Raw genomic sequence first — 15,298 nt, forward strand, 5'->3', positions numbered from 1 at the left:
AGGCTCAATTTTCCGCTCAATCTGAATGAGAGGTGCTTCATTAAGGAATCTAACTTGGTACATTGAAGCCAACATAGCCAAAGCATCAGCAATTTGATTTTCAGTTCTCGGAATATGACGGAAAGTGATTTCGTCAAAGTATTTTATTAATTCCACGACATAGGCACGATACGGGATCAGCTTGGTATCACGGGTTTCCGATTCGCCCTTGACTTGGTATATCACCAAGGCTGAGTCTCCACATACTTCGAGGATTTTGATTCGGAGATCAATTGCTGCTTCAAGGCCTAGGATGCACGCCTCATATTCTGCTATATTGTTCGTGCAATTAAAACACAACCTTGCTGTGAAAGGAATGTATCCACCATTTGGATTCAACAGGACAGCTCCTACGCCATGCCCCATGTAATTGGAGGAACCATCAAACATGAGCTTCCACCGAGATCCGGGCTCAGGTCCTTCATCAAGTCCTGGGATTTCACAGTCTTTCACTACCATAATGTCTTCATCCGGGAAGTCAAACTTCAACGACTGGTAATCTTCAACGGGCTGGTTTGCCAGGTAATCAGACAACACACTCCCTTTTATGGCTTTCTGAGACACATATTGGATGTCGTACTCGGATAGCAACATCTGCCAACGGGCGAGTCTTCCAGTCAAAACGGGCTTTTCAAAGATGTACTTTATTGGATCCATTTTTGAGATCAACAAAGTAGTGTGGCAAATCATGTATTGTCTTAGACGACGAGCGGCCCATGCTAAAGCACAACAAGTTTTCTCCAAGAGTGAGTATCGGGATTCACAATCGGTAAATCTCTTACTTAGATAATAGATGGCATGCTCCTTTCGACCGGTTTCGTCATGTTGTCCCAACACACATCCCATTGACTTTTCAAGCACAGTTAAGTACATAAAGAGTGGTCTCCCCTGAACAGGTGGAATTAGAATAGGGGGCTCTTGCAAGTATTGTCCGATTTTCTCAAAAGCCATTTGGCAGTCAGAACTCCATTCAACTGCTTGATCTTTTCTGAGCAACTTGAATATAGGCTCACATGTGGCCGTCATATGAGATATAAACCTAGAGATGTAGTTCAAACGTCCCAGGAATCCTCTAACTTCTTTCTCTGTACGCGGAGCAGGCATCTCTTGTATAGCTCGGACCTTGTCAGGATCTACCTCAATTCCTCGTTGACTAACAATGAAACCAAGCAACTTTCCAGATCGGACACCAAAGGTGCATTTAGCAGGATTTAGTCGTAGTCGAAATTTCCGAAGACGCTCAAATAGCTTTTGCAAGTGGTCTATGTGATCCTCTTCACTTTGGGATTTTGCAATCATATCATCCACATAAACCTCAATTTCCTTATGCATCATATCATGGAAAAGGGTGACCATTGCTCTTTGGTAAGTTGCCCCAGCATTTTTGAGACCGAATGGCATTACCTTGTAGCAAAATGTTCCCCAAGGGGTGATGAATGTGGTCTTTTCCATGTCTTCTAGATCCATCTTGATTTGATTATAACCCGAGAATCCGTCCATAAAGGAGAAGACTGCGAACTTAGCAGTGTTGTCTACCAGAGTGTCAATATGTGGCAGGGGGAAATCGTCCTTTGGACTAGCTTTGTTTAAATTCCTATAATCAACACACATCCTGACCTTGCCATCCTTTTTGGGTACTGGCACAATGTTGGCTACCCATTGAGGGTACTTTGCAACTGCTAGAAAACCGGCATCAAATTGACGTTTCACCTCGTCACAAATCTTCAGAGCCATGTCGGGTCTTGCTCTTCGGAGCTTCTGCTTCATTGGCGGACAATATGGCTGTAGAGGTAACTTGTGGACAACAATGTCAGTATCTAAACCTGGCATATCCTGATATGACCAAGCAAATACATCCACATATTCATGTAGCAACTTGATCAATCTTTCCTTGATGCTTGCCTCAAGTGTAGTCCCAACTTTGACCTCTTTCTTATCTTCTTCAGTGCCAAGGTTGATTGTTTCCACTGGTTCTTGATGTGGCTGAAGGGCCTTTACCTCGTGCTCGAGCATCCTTTCCAATTCTTCTGGGAAATCACCATCTTCCTCACTCTCCTCTTCCGCTTGGTAGATGGGGAGTTCGAAATTATAGGAAGTAGCGGGGTCATCGAATTTAACTGGTTTATTGATTATTCTGCATGTTTTTTAATGATGGTTTTTTTAGAAAAATGGAAATAAAATGCAAAAGAAGTAAAAAATATTTTTGTAGTTTTCTGAAAGGATTGCCATTTTAAGAAAAACAACAGATAAAATGAACGACAAGATTTTGAACAAAATGCTCTTTATTTGTCATAATGATTTTTTTAAAATTCAAAAGGGGCCCTACAAATGATCCATTAGCCTTGGGCAGAGCTAAGGATTTTCAAAAACACACAAAGGAAAACAACAATTACTTTGACACAGGAAAAACCTCTGGAATCTCAACCGCTTCCCAGTTTGTTAGGGCTGCTTCACACCGGTATATCAGATTCGATGTTTCTCCATCTTCAGTGTCATCTTCCACTGCACCAACTTGTTCTCCATGGATAAATCCTTTGCTCAGGAAAACCTCTTGTATGCTCCGCACACGATCCTTTGCAGGGACCAGGGCTCCTCCGTTAGCAGAAGACTTGTACCCCAAACCAAAACGGTCATTTTTCTCATTGACGTTGATGACTTGCCCCCAACCTGCAGGGCCTCCACTTTCAACTGCTGATTTTGCACTCTTCAAAGAAGCGAATGACAAACTAGCTTTCTCAACAGGATCCTTAACCTCTTCAAGTGTGGCATTGGATATTTCAAGGGCTTGAAAAGAGGTTTCTAAGGCATCCTCATCAGCCTCAATATAACGGAAAGAGGAGAGTTGACTGATGATAAAGTCCTCTTCACTTGAGACAATAACGAGTTTGTTATCTACAACGAACTTCATCTTTTGATGCAGAGTAGAAGTTACTGCCCCAGCAGCACGTATCCATGGGCGTCCCAAAAGGCAGCTATAAGCCGGATTTATGTCCATGACTTGGAAATTGATGGGGAACACATGTGGTCCAATCTGTATCGGTAACTCTACCTCCCTAACTACTGTCCTTCGTGAACCATCGAATGCTTTCACCACAAGCGCACTAGGCTTCAACTCTGAGTTGATAAGATAATTTAGAAAGTGCCCTCTTTGGTAGAACATTGAGGGACGATCCAGTGTCAACTAAAACTCTGGCCAGAGCATCTTCTTGGCATTTTATGGATACATGCAGAGCGCGGTTGTGATTCTTCCCCTCTTTGGGCAGCTCTTCATTACTGAAGCTTAGAGTGTTGCAGGCTGTGATATTGGCGACCACTCCATCGAATTGGCCGACCGTTATATCTTGGGTAACATGAGCCTAAGCAAGCACTTTTAGCAGAGCCTCCCTATGAGCTTCGGAATTCAGAAGCAAGGACAAGATAGATATTTTTGATGGTGTTTGATGTAATTGATCAACTATCTTGTAGTCAGATTTCTTTATTATCCTTAGGAACTCACTTGCTTCATCTGTTTGCACAGCCGGTTGTGCCCCTCCCTGTTCTGGGGTAGGATTTACATATGCAGCTCCCCTTGTTGGCTCTTGAGGGTTCACATCAAAATTGGGAGTATAAATCCGACCACTGCGGGTCATCCTGCTTGTTCCTGCGATGTTAGTGATGTCGGCGTCAACATTCTCCAAAACTTCCTTACTTTCAGCATCTTTGGGCTTTCCATCCACCACTCCATCTAACACTGTTATGTCGTACTTCCAGGGTACTGCCTTGGTACTTTCAAAAGGAAATGGTGTAGGCATGCAAACTACTACAGGTGATGGGTGAACAACCTCTCTTCTGTGATAAGTTACCTCAAACGGTTCTGGTATATTAAAAACGGGTTCAATGACCGAAACTTCCTCGTTTGTTGTTGGACCAAAAATTTGTAAAACACCTTGATTCATCAAATTCTGAATGTCATTTCGTACCACTTTACATCCTTTTGGCTGAATGGCACATTCCTCACAGCTATCGTGACATGCGTCAATCAATCTAGCCCTCACCAATCCTGCATGAAGCGCTAGCAACGGAGTTTTAACGTCTTCCACGTTTTTGATTACACACATATCAGAAGCATCTTCGACAACATTAACATCACCATGTGCTGGCAAAGGGTTGTTCTTGACATTGGGTCCGACGTCTCGAAACGACAGAATCTTCTTTTCAACCAGGTCTCGCACAATATGCTTTAAAGCATAACATCCTTCTAAATCATGTCCAGGGGCACCCCCATGGAAAGGACAATGAGCATCTGGATTGTACCATGGAGGTAAAGGATTTGGTGGAGGACCCAAAGATCTGGGCGTCACTAAACCTTTCTGTAGCAATGATGGGTACAATTCAGTGTATGTCATAGGGATTGAAGCAAACGGAAGTCTACTTCTCTGCACCCTATTTTGATTTTGAGGATTTTGTGGACGAGGAGCCTGTGCCCTCGGCTGTTGATAAGCAGGTGGCGCTGGTGCCTGCTGGTATATCGGCGCTTGTTGAGTAGGAACAGGTTGATAAACTGAAGCTTGTGGTTGGTTAAAATTTGGTGTTACAGCTGCCACATACGGTTGTTGAACATATTGTACTGGATAAATCGGTTGTTGTTGAGCAAATTGGTGTTGTTTCTTCCATGAATGACTCCTTCTTTGACTGGTTGACACTGCATTCGTATCCCCCTCCTTCTTTCTTTGAAATCCTCCAGGAAACTTTTTGGCATTACTACCAGATGTTTCAGAGGTAGTCGTCATCTTTCCATTCTTTAATCCAAGTTCGACCTTTATGCCTACAGCGACCAGGTCAGAGAAACTTGCAGATACACTACTTACCATTCTTTCATAAAACACAGGTTTAACTGTATCCATGAACCAATCCGTTAATTCCTTCTCAGCCAGAGGTGGTTCGACTTGCGAGGCCACTTCCCTCCGTCTTTGCGCGTATTCCTTAAAAGACTCCTTGTCTTTCTGGGACATGTTGAGCAGTTCTCTCCTATCCGGGGCCATATCCATGTTGTACTTGTAATGTTGGATGAAGGCATCAGATAAGTCTTGAAAACAACGGATCCTACTCTGATCAAGGCTTAAGTACCACTTGGAGGGAGCACCCCTCAAGCTGTCCTGGAAGAAATGTATCATGAGTTTATCATCCTCCACATGCGCAGCCATTTTTCGATAGTACATAATGAGGTGACTCTTAGGACACGAGTGGCCCTCATACTTATCGAAATCTGGGGTCCTGAACTTTGCAGGGATCACAAGACCGGACACCAGGCACATCTCCTTAGCTGTAGCACCAAAAACTTGGTCACCTTCCATAGCCCTTAATCTCTTCTCAAGCAGCTGGTAGTTCTCCTTCATCCCTCTTAGGTCCTCCTGCCTTTCCTTATCTTCATCTGAAAAGTCTGGAGCGTGTTGTTGATCCTCAAAGTAGGGTTGCACGTGTGCACGAACGAGAGGAGGTGCGAACGTGTGGACCACAAGATGATTTTCATTGATGGTCGGTAAAGGGGCCGTCTGCTGAGCGGATGGTGCAAAACCAGGTGCACCTTCAACTGTAGGCGTGAAACCGGGAGGTAAACCATAGGTTTGAAGGTGAGAAAAACAAGAAAGGGGGGGTTTGAATTGTTTGGAAAATAAGCGCTTTTTCAAAATGAAAACCACACAATGATTTTATACTGGTTCGCTTATAACACAAAGTTACTCCAGTCCACCCGGCCAAGGTGATTTCGCCTTCAACAAGGACTTAATCCACTAATCTTGAAAGATTACAAACAACGTCTAAGAGAAAGATCTCTTAGTCCTCTCAAGTATACAGACTACACAGAGTCACTTGAGGAAATAAACAAACAATAGATAAAAGATTTATGTAATCTAGAGTGCTTCTAAGATAAGCAAGTATTACAATAGTAAGAACAAAGTGATTCACGTTATAAGCAAAAGCTTCGTGAAGATTTAGAGAGCAAGAATGTTTTCTTGAGCGTTGATGTTTCAGTATGATTTTTCCTTGTATGTGTGTAGTCCTGAATGTTGATTTGCAGTCCTTTATATAGAAGAGTGAGGTAGTAGTTGAAACTGATGAATAATAAGATGAATTTACGCCATCACTTAAATAGCTTTTGCAAGATAACTTTCTCTCCTTGAAATGACTACTTACCACATATAGTATTTTCTTTATTGAAATTGGAGATTAACGTCTCTTTCTGTTTTAGGAAATCCATTTGCAAATCTTTACTTGACTTCAACGTTACTCTTTCATAATTAACAAATCCATAATCAGAGTCTTCGTGTATCTGAGAATCTTGGAGTCTTGCTTTTGATGTTAATCTCTTGGATTCTGATGGATTTTTCAGATGGTGCTGATAAGTTCTGGAGTTTAGAGATACCGTTGTTCAGAGTCAGAACTTTCTTGAACGTGTTTCCACTTCAGATGCTTCTTATCTTCTGATAATTTGTATCTGATCTGGTTCTGTATCTGATGACATCATCAGATTTCTTCCTTCTTTCTTTAGAATCCTGCACACTTAGAAACTTTTTGTTAGGGTGCCATTTTTGGTTTCATCCTTTGTTATCATCAAAATCAAGGAATCTGTTGTAGAACAATTTTTGTTCTTACAATCTCCCCCTTTTTGATGATGACAAAACAATCTTAATTAGCAAATGAAACATGAATAATATCAGATCAGATAGATAAGAGCTCCCCCTGAGATAATGCTAGGGAGTTCATAAGTTCTTACCAGAGCTTCTAAGTAAAAAGGTTTCTTGATACCTTCTGCAATTTCTTAAGTCCAGGTTAGATAAATTTATTTTTAAGATAAAATATGTTGTAGAATGCTTAAGGTATTAGACAATATTTTCATCAGAGCTATTAATGACTTCTCCCCCTTTTTGTCAGAATCAAAAAGACATAACAAAAAAGAAATAATTGAAGAGAAAAACATTGTATTTAGATAAAAGCACAAAGGCAACAAGAACTAGAAAACATCAGATTCAGAGAAAATAAAACAACAGGCAAGCAAAATAAATCCTAAGTGCCTAAGGGTTCGGAGGCGGAGGCATTCTCTGAAGCAACATAGCAAGCATGTTCTGGATGTTGTCGTTGACAGTATCTTGCTTGTCCATTCTGGCACGGAGTTCATTCTGATCTTGCTTAAGTTCTTTCAGAGTCTGGAGAACCATAGGGATAACAGAAGAGGACTCCCCCAGAGTCAGAGCCTGCTGTGCTTCAGCTTCTGCAGCATCTGCCAGAGCCTTAGCTTCAGCTTCCTTTTCCCTTAGGATTTCAACTTGACGAGCCTTTTCTTCTTCCAATCTTCTGGCTTCTTCAGCTTCTCGCGCAAGTCTCTCTTCCTCTAGCCTCCTGGCTTCTTCAGCAGCTTCTCTGGCAAGTCTTGCCTGGAGTCTTGCCTCAGCATCTCTGATGTAGCCATTTCTGACTTGTTCAGAGATGTTCTTCAGTCTAAAAGCCTCAGAGGTCATCCAGCCAATGACTCTGTTCCAGTGTGTCCTTACAGAGTCAGGATCATCACTGACTTCAGAGTTAGTGGTCAGAGACTTGACCTTTTGTACTGAGGCCCCTGCAACCAGCATGATGGCTTCCTCAAGGGTAGGTATAGAAAGGTCAGGTTCAAAGGTATGAGGTGGAGATGTTGGAGGGCTGAGATTTAGAGTTAGAGGTTCTGGTTCAGTTTCTGATTCAGGTTGAGGTTCAGATCTTTGGGGTGAAGCGTAAAGAGGGTTTAAATCTAAGGGTTCAGTTTCAGTTTCTGATTCAGGTGCAGCAGAGGTGTTTGGTGGGTTGATATCAGAAGTGGGAAGGTCAGAGGGTTGGTCTTCAGAAGGTTGTATTTCAGAAGTAAGGGTAGTTGTTTGTTGTGGTGGTGAAGTTATTTCAGGTTCTGTTGGTTGTTGTGAAGCGAATTTTTGAGCATAAATTTGAGCTATGGTTGGGGAGTCAGGGTCAGAGTATTCTGTAAGAACAAAAATAGTTCTACAATAGATTCCATGATTTTGATGATAACAAAGGATGAAACCAAAAGTGGTACCCTAACGAAAAGTTTCTAAGTGTGCAGGGTTCTAAAGAAAGAAGAAATAAATCTGATGATGTCATCAGATGCAAAACAAGATCAGATGCAAAATCTCAAGTATCAGAAGCATCTAAAGTGAAATCTCGTTTCAAGAAGCTCTGACTCTGGACAAAACTACAAAATATCAGAAGCATCTGAACATGAAGTAAAGTCTAGAAGCTCTGACTCTGAACAAATGTCTTCTGCAAACTCTGAAGTTATCAGCACCATCTGAACATTCAAGAAATAACATCAGAAGCCAATTTCTCCAGATACACAAAGACTCTAATCAGAATTGTTAATCATGATGAAGTAACGTTTAAGCCAAGTTAAAGTTCTGCAAATGGATTTCCTCAATTAGAAAGAGACGTTAATCTCCACTTCCAAGAAAGAAGATACTAATTGTGGTAAGTAGTCACTTCTAAGTGAAAAAGTCTACTGCAGAAGCTATTAATGGAATGGCGTAATTACATCTCAATATCCAACAGATTCAACGCTACTTCAACTCTACTTCAACTCCTATAAATAGAGAAGAAATCTCATTCAGTACACATGAAGAAATCACGAGCCAAAACTATACTGAAATCATATCACGCTCAAGAAAAACATCTTTGTTCTTCAAAGATTTTCACTAAGCTTTTGCTTATCAAGTGAAAATTTGTTCTTAAGTTTGTAATATTTGCTTTCTTAGAAGCACTCTAGATTACACATCTTGTATCTTTTTTATTTGATTTCCTCAAGTGACTCTTTGTAGTCTGTAGACTTGAGAGGACTAAGAGATTTTCTTCTCTCTTAGGGGTTGTTTGTAATCTTTCAAGATTAGTGGATTAAGTCCTTGTTGAAGGCGAAATCACCTTGGCCGGGTGGACTGGAGTAGCTTTGTGTTATAAGCGAACCAGTATAAAATCTTTGTGTGATTTCATTTTGCAAAAGCGCTTATTTTTCAAACAATTCAAACCCCCCCTTTCTTGTTTTTCTCACCTTCAATTGGTATCAGAGCTCCGGCTCTGTTATTGATTTTCAAATCAAACACTTAACCGTGTAGAGAGATCCAGTGCGAGAAAAACAAATGGCCCACTCAAATGAGAAAGATTCTTACAATGCCAAGCCTCCTGTTTTTGATGGAGAAAAGTTTGATTACTGGAAAGATAGAATCGAAAGTTTCTTTCTGGGTTATGATGCTGACCTCTGGGACATTGTCACAGATGGATACAAACCTCCAACCTTAAATGGAGCTGAAGTTCCCAGAAGCAAAATGTCAGAAGATCAGAAACGTGAGTTCAAAAATCATCACAAGGCCAGAACAATACTTCTAAATGCTATATCTTACAACGAATACGAAAAGATCACCAACAGAGAGACGGCTAAAGATATACTTGACTCTCTGAAGATGACCCATGAAGGAAACTCCCAAGTCAAGGAGACGAAGGCTCTGGCGTTGATCCAGAAATATGAAGCCTTCAAGATGGAAGATGACGAAGCTATAGAAGCTATGTTTTCCAGATTCCAAACTCTTATTGCAGGTCTTAAAGTGCTAGACAAGGGATATACGACTGCAGATCATGTTAAGAAGATTGTCAGAAGTCTACCAAAGAAATGGAGACCAATGGTTACTGCTCTGAAGCTATCAAAGGATCTGAACAACATCAGCCTTGAAGAACTTGTTAGCTCTCTCAGAAGTCATGAGATAGAACTAGAGGAGGATGAGCCTCAGAAAAGGAACAAGTCAGTGGCGCTGAAGTCCAGACCTGAAAGACGGAAGTCAGACAGAACCAAAGCTCTCCAGGCAGAAACTGCAGATACTGACGACTCTGAACCTGAAGACTCTGATGATGAAGAAGAACTGTCCTTACTAACCAGAAGAGTTAAGCAACTCTGGAAAAGAAGGAACAACAACAACCTCAGAAGATCAAGACCCAGAGGGGATAGATCAGAGTCAACTTCAAAAGGTAAACCTAATAAAGATATTACCTGTTTTGAATGTAAAGAAACAGGTCATTATAGAAATGAATGCCCCAAGCTGAAGAAAGATAACTCTAAGAAAGAAAGCTTCAAGAAAAATGCCTTCAGAACAAAGAAGGGATTAATGGCGACCTGGGACGATAGTGAATCAGGATCATCAGAATCTGACTCTGATGAACAAGCCAACGTAGCATTTATGGCTACCACATCCAGCAGCTCAGATGAAGAATCTGAAGAGGTATTTTCTGAACTTTCTAGATCTGACTTAGAATCATGTTTATCAGAAACTCTTACCTCTCTTCAGAAATTAAAACAAAAAGTTAAAAGCATTAAAGGCCTTCTTAAAGCAAAATCTGAAGAATGTAGTGAACTTGAGACAACAATTCTAGCACATGAAGATACAATCAAATCTTTAACGTTAGAAAGAGATGGAGCTAAAACAAAAAGCTTAAAATTAGAAGAAGTGTTGTCTCAAGCACCACAAACTTCAAATGAAATTATTTATAAATATGAAGAAGCCTTTCAACAATTTCTGAAGAATGGGATAAATAGGAGTATTATGGCATCCATGATTTATGGAGTAGGTCAGAATAATAAAAGGGGAATTGGGTATGATTCTGATTCTGATAAAACTTCTATCAGTAACCAAATTAAATCACCTTTTTCATACCACTATACACACACACAAGAACACAAATTTAAAAATGCTAGAAGACCCAAAGTTGTAAGAAACTCTGGGAAAACTAATCTGAAAGGACCCAAGAGATTCTGGGTACCGAAAGATAAGATTATCTATGTTGCAGATATCCTATGCAGCAAAGTTCAGACACCAGTCATGGTACCTGGACTCTGGATGCTCGCGACATATGACGGGAAGAAAGTCTATGTTCCAAAGCCTGGAACTTAAAGACGCTGGCTTTGTAGGCTTCGGAGGAGATCAGAAAGGAAGGATCAGAGGCTCCGGAACTATTGGTAATGGTACTCTTCCCTCTATATCTGATGTTCTTTATGTAGAAGGATTAATGCATAACTTGTTATCCATAAGTCAATTAAGTGATAACGGTTATGATGTAATCTTTAATCAAAAAACGTGTAAAGCCATTAATCAGAACGATGGCTCTGTCCTTTTCACAGGCAAGAGGAAAAACAACATTTATAAAATAAATCTTTCTGATTTAAAAGATCAAAATGTTAAATGTTTAATGTCAGTTCACGAAGAGCAATGGGTATGGCATAGACGCTTAGGCCACATTAGCATGAGGAAACTTTCTCAGCTAACTAAACTTGAGTTAGTCAGAGGCTTACCTAAACTGAAGTTTTCTTCAGATGCTCTGTGTGAAGCTTGTCAGAAAGGAAAGTTTTCAAAAACATCTTTTAAAAAGAAAAATGTTGTTTCTACCTCCAAGCCTCTGGAGCTTCTTCACATTGACTTATTTGGTCCTGTGAAAACAGCATCAGTCAATGGAAAGAAGTATGGACTAGTAATCGTTGATGATTACAGCCGCTGGACATGGGTAAAATTCCTAAAGCACAAGAGTGAGTCTCACTCTGTATTCACCAGTTTCTGTTCTAAAGTGCAAAAAGAATTTGACTCCAAAATTATTAGAGTCAGAAGTGATCATGGTGGAGAATTTGAAAATAAAGATTTTGAAGAACTATTTGATTCAAATGGAATATCCCATGATTTCTCCTGCCCTAGAACTCCACAACAAAATGGAGTTGTAGAGAGGAAGAATAGGACACTCCAAGAAATGGCCAGAACCATGATCAATGAAACAAATGTAGCAAAGCACTTTTGGGCAGAAGCTGTAAATACAGCGTGTTACATTCAGAATAGAATCTCTATTAGACCTATTCTGGATAAGACTCCCTATGAACTGTGTAAGGGAAGAAAACCCAACATTTCATATTTTCATCCTTTTGGATGCCTTTGCTTTATATTAAATACTAAAGAACATCTGAACAAGTTTGATTCCAAAGCACAGAAAGGTATTATGTTAGGATACTCAGAACGCTCTAAAGGCTACAGAGTATACAACACAGAAACCAAAATTGTGGAGGAATCAATTCATGTTAGATTTGATGATAAGCTTGACCCTGAAAAGTCAAAGCTAGTTGAAAAGTTTGCAGATTTAGAGATCACTCTGGTAGAATCTGAGAAAACTCCAGAAGCACCTGTCACTCCAGACTCTGAAGAAATTAAATCTCCAGAAATTCCAAGGAAAGTCAAGAGTCGTAGCAACGTATCTGAAGATTTGATTCTGGGAAACAAAGATGAACCTGTTAGAACCAGATCTACCTTCAGAACTTCTGAAGATATTCCTCTGGGACTAGTGTCTCTGATTGAGCCTACGTCCTGTGATGAAGCTCTTCAAGATAACGATTGGGTGGCAGCTATGCAAGAAGAGTTAGATCAATTCTCCAAGAATGATGTCTGGGATCTTGTTCCTAAACCCAGAGGCACTCATGTCATTGGAACCAGATGGGTTTTCAGAAACAAACTGAACGAGAAAGGAGAAGTTGTCAGAAACAAAGCACGACTGGTAGCTCAAGGTTATAGTCAACAAGAAGGTATTGATTATAATGAAACTTTTGCTCCAGTCGCAAGGTTAGAGTCTATTCGTCTTCTTGTATCATTCGCTATTAATCACTCTATAAAATTATACCAAATGGATGTCAAGAGTGCATTTCTAAATGGTTATATTTCAGAAGAAGTGTATGTAAATCAACCTCCTGGTTTTGAAAACTCAAATTTTCCAGAACATGTTTTCAAACTTAAGAAATCCTTATATGGACTTAAACAAGCTCCCAGAGCTTGGTATGAACGCTTAAGTAATTTTCTTCTGGAACAAAATTTTATCAGAGGGAAAGTTGATTCTACACTCTTCTGTAAAAATCATAAAAATGATCTCATGATATGCCAAATTTATGTTGATGACATTATTTTTGGTTCTGCTAATATCTCTGTTTGCCAAGAATTTTCTAAGTTAATGCAGGCAGAATTTGAAATGAGTCTAATGCAAGAACTAAAGTTCTTTCTGGGAATTCAAATCAATCAAACTCCAGAAGTCACGTACATTCATCAAAGCAAGTACATTAAAGACGTTCTAAAGAAGTTTGATATGTCTGAATGCAATTCTGCAAAGACTCCCATGCATCCAACTTGCATTCTGGAGAAGGAAGAGGTAAGCAACAAGGTTTGTCAGAAGCTCTATCGAGGTATGATAGGCTCTCTTCTCTATCTGACTGCTACTCGTCCTGATATTCTCTTCAGCGTCTGTCTTTGTGCCAGATTCCAATCAGATCCTAGAGAATCTCATTTAACAGCTGTTAAGAGAATTCTTAAGTATCTGAAAGGAACTCCTAACCTGGGCCTGATGTATGAGAAAACATCAGAGTATAGGCTTTCTGGTTATTGTGATGCAGATTATGCAGGAGATAGAATAGAACGAAAAAGTACATCTGGAAATTGCCAGCTTCTGGGAAACAATCTAATCTCCTGGGCTAGCAAAAGACAGTCAACTATCGCTCTATCAACTGCAGAAGCAGAATACATCTCAGCATCACTGTGCACAACTCAGATGCTCTGGATGAAACATCAGCTAGAAGATCTACAAATCTTTGAGAGTAACATTCCTATCCTTTGTGATAATACTGCTGCTATTTGTTTAAGTAAGAATCCCATTCTACATTCCAGAGCCAAACACATAGAAATAAAACATCATTTTATTAGAGACTATGTTCAGAAAGGGATAGTAACGCTGAAGTTCATTGATACAGAACATCAATGGGCAGATATCTTTACTAAGCCTCTAGCTGAAGATAGATTTCGTTTCATCTTAGAAAATCTGAACATTAAAAATTGTCCTGAGTAAAATTTGGCTCTGAACATGTAAAGTGAGACTCTGATAAAAACAAATATACTTCTACCTCTGACTCTGATACTTCTACCAAGTTAAGAAGATATCTGAGTTAGAAATCTTCAGAAATCCTTTGGTATTCCTGAAGATCAGATACATCAACACGTGGGGAACATGCGTCTAAACCTTAGAACTTCTAGACAGCTGTCAAGAGAAATCAAAGGTCAGAACGCTTGAAATCTCCTCGAGCAGTGTGCTTACTGTTGGGATTAGACATTCATTTATTAGCTATAATCATTTTTCCTCCCCTAGCGTGCAAATCTTGTGTTCTGTTCCAACGCAATTAAATGTGTCGTTTTGCATGTGTTTTTACCCTTAGTATATAAACACTTTTCTCACATTTCACACACTTATCACTCTCACTCACTCTTAAACCCTAAACCCTCTCTCGAAGTTTTCTTTGCAACCTTCTCAGTTCTTCATCATCTTCATCATGAATCCTCAAGAACAAGCAGTTTTTAACTTCTCCCAACAAATGGAAGCTGCTTCTAACCCCCAAACCTCAAACACTCAAACACCCATGGTTGTAGATGTCACCACGACCCCAGTTTACAAGGAACCTCACATTTTGGAACGCGAACAACACATAAACCTTTCAACTCCCTTTGAAGGTTTGGATGTTCTATGTGAATCGCTGGTAGATTTTGAAAATTTGAGAAGAAATGGCGTTGATTTAACTGAAGATCTTCGCAAGCAAGGTTGGGAAAACTACTTCAACAGATTGTATGGTCCAATCTATCCTCTTCTGGTGAAGGAGTTCTGGAGATGTGCAGATGCTGATGACCAGTTCATCGTTTCTTTTGTTCTGGGTGTGAAGATTGTCATCACTGAAGCATCAATTGCTTCCTTGCTAAACATGGAGAGAACTGGAGGTAAAAGGATTTACAACATTCCTCCAAGGTCCAAGCGCATCACAGAAGTCATTAACCCTACAATCTTCAAAGCAAATGTTGAAGGAAACCCCTCTAAGAACAAGGAGCTTCATCAGAACCTCCGAGTTTGGCTGAAGATTATTCTGGGAACAATCCATCATCGTCCAGCCTCCAACTCTTCAGATTATATCAACGCTGATCAGAAATGCATCCTCTACTGTATTCAGAAGGGTATTCCGATCAACCTCCCTGTTCTCCTCTTCAGATATCTGAGGGATTCAGTCAGAGAAACTAGGAATAATATGAAGCCCAGATCCTACGTTCCTCTGGGAAGATTGCTCTCTGACATCTTCATTGAGCATGGACTGGTAGATGCTCTGGAGAAGACCAGATGTATGGATGATCTGGCAATTGACGTTGGAAAG

The sequence above is a fragment of the Lathyrus oleraceus genome, chromosome 2 (genome assembly GCF_024323335.1).
Source record: "Lathyrus oleraceus cultivar Zhongwan6 chromosome 2, CAAS_Psat_ZW6_1.0, whole genome shotgun sequence".
In the NCBI taxonomy this organism is placed as follows: domain Eukaryota; kingdom Viridiplantae; phylum Streptophyta; class Magnoliopsida; order Fabales; family Fabaceae; genus Lathyrus; species Lathyrus oleraceus.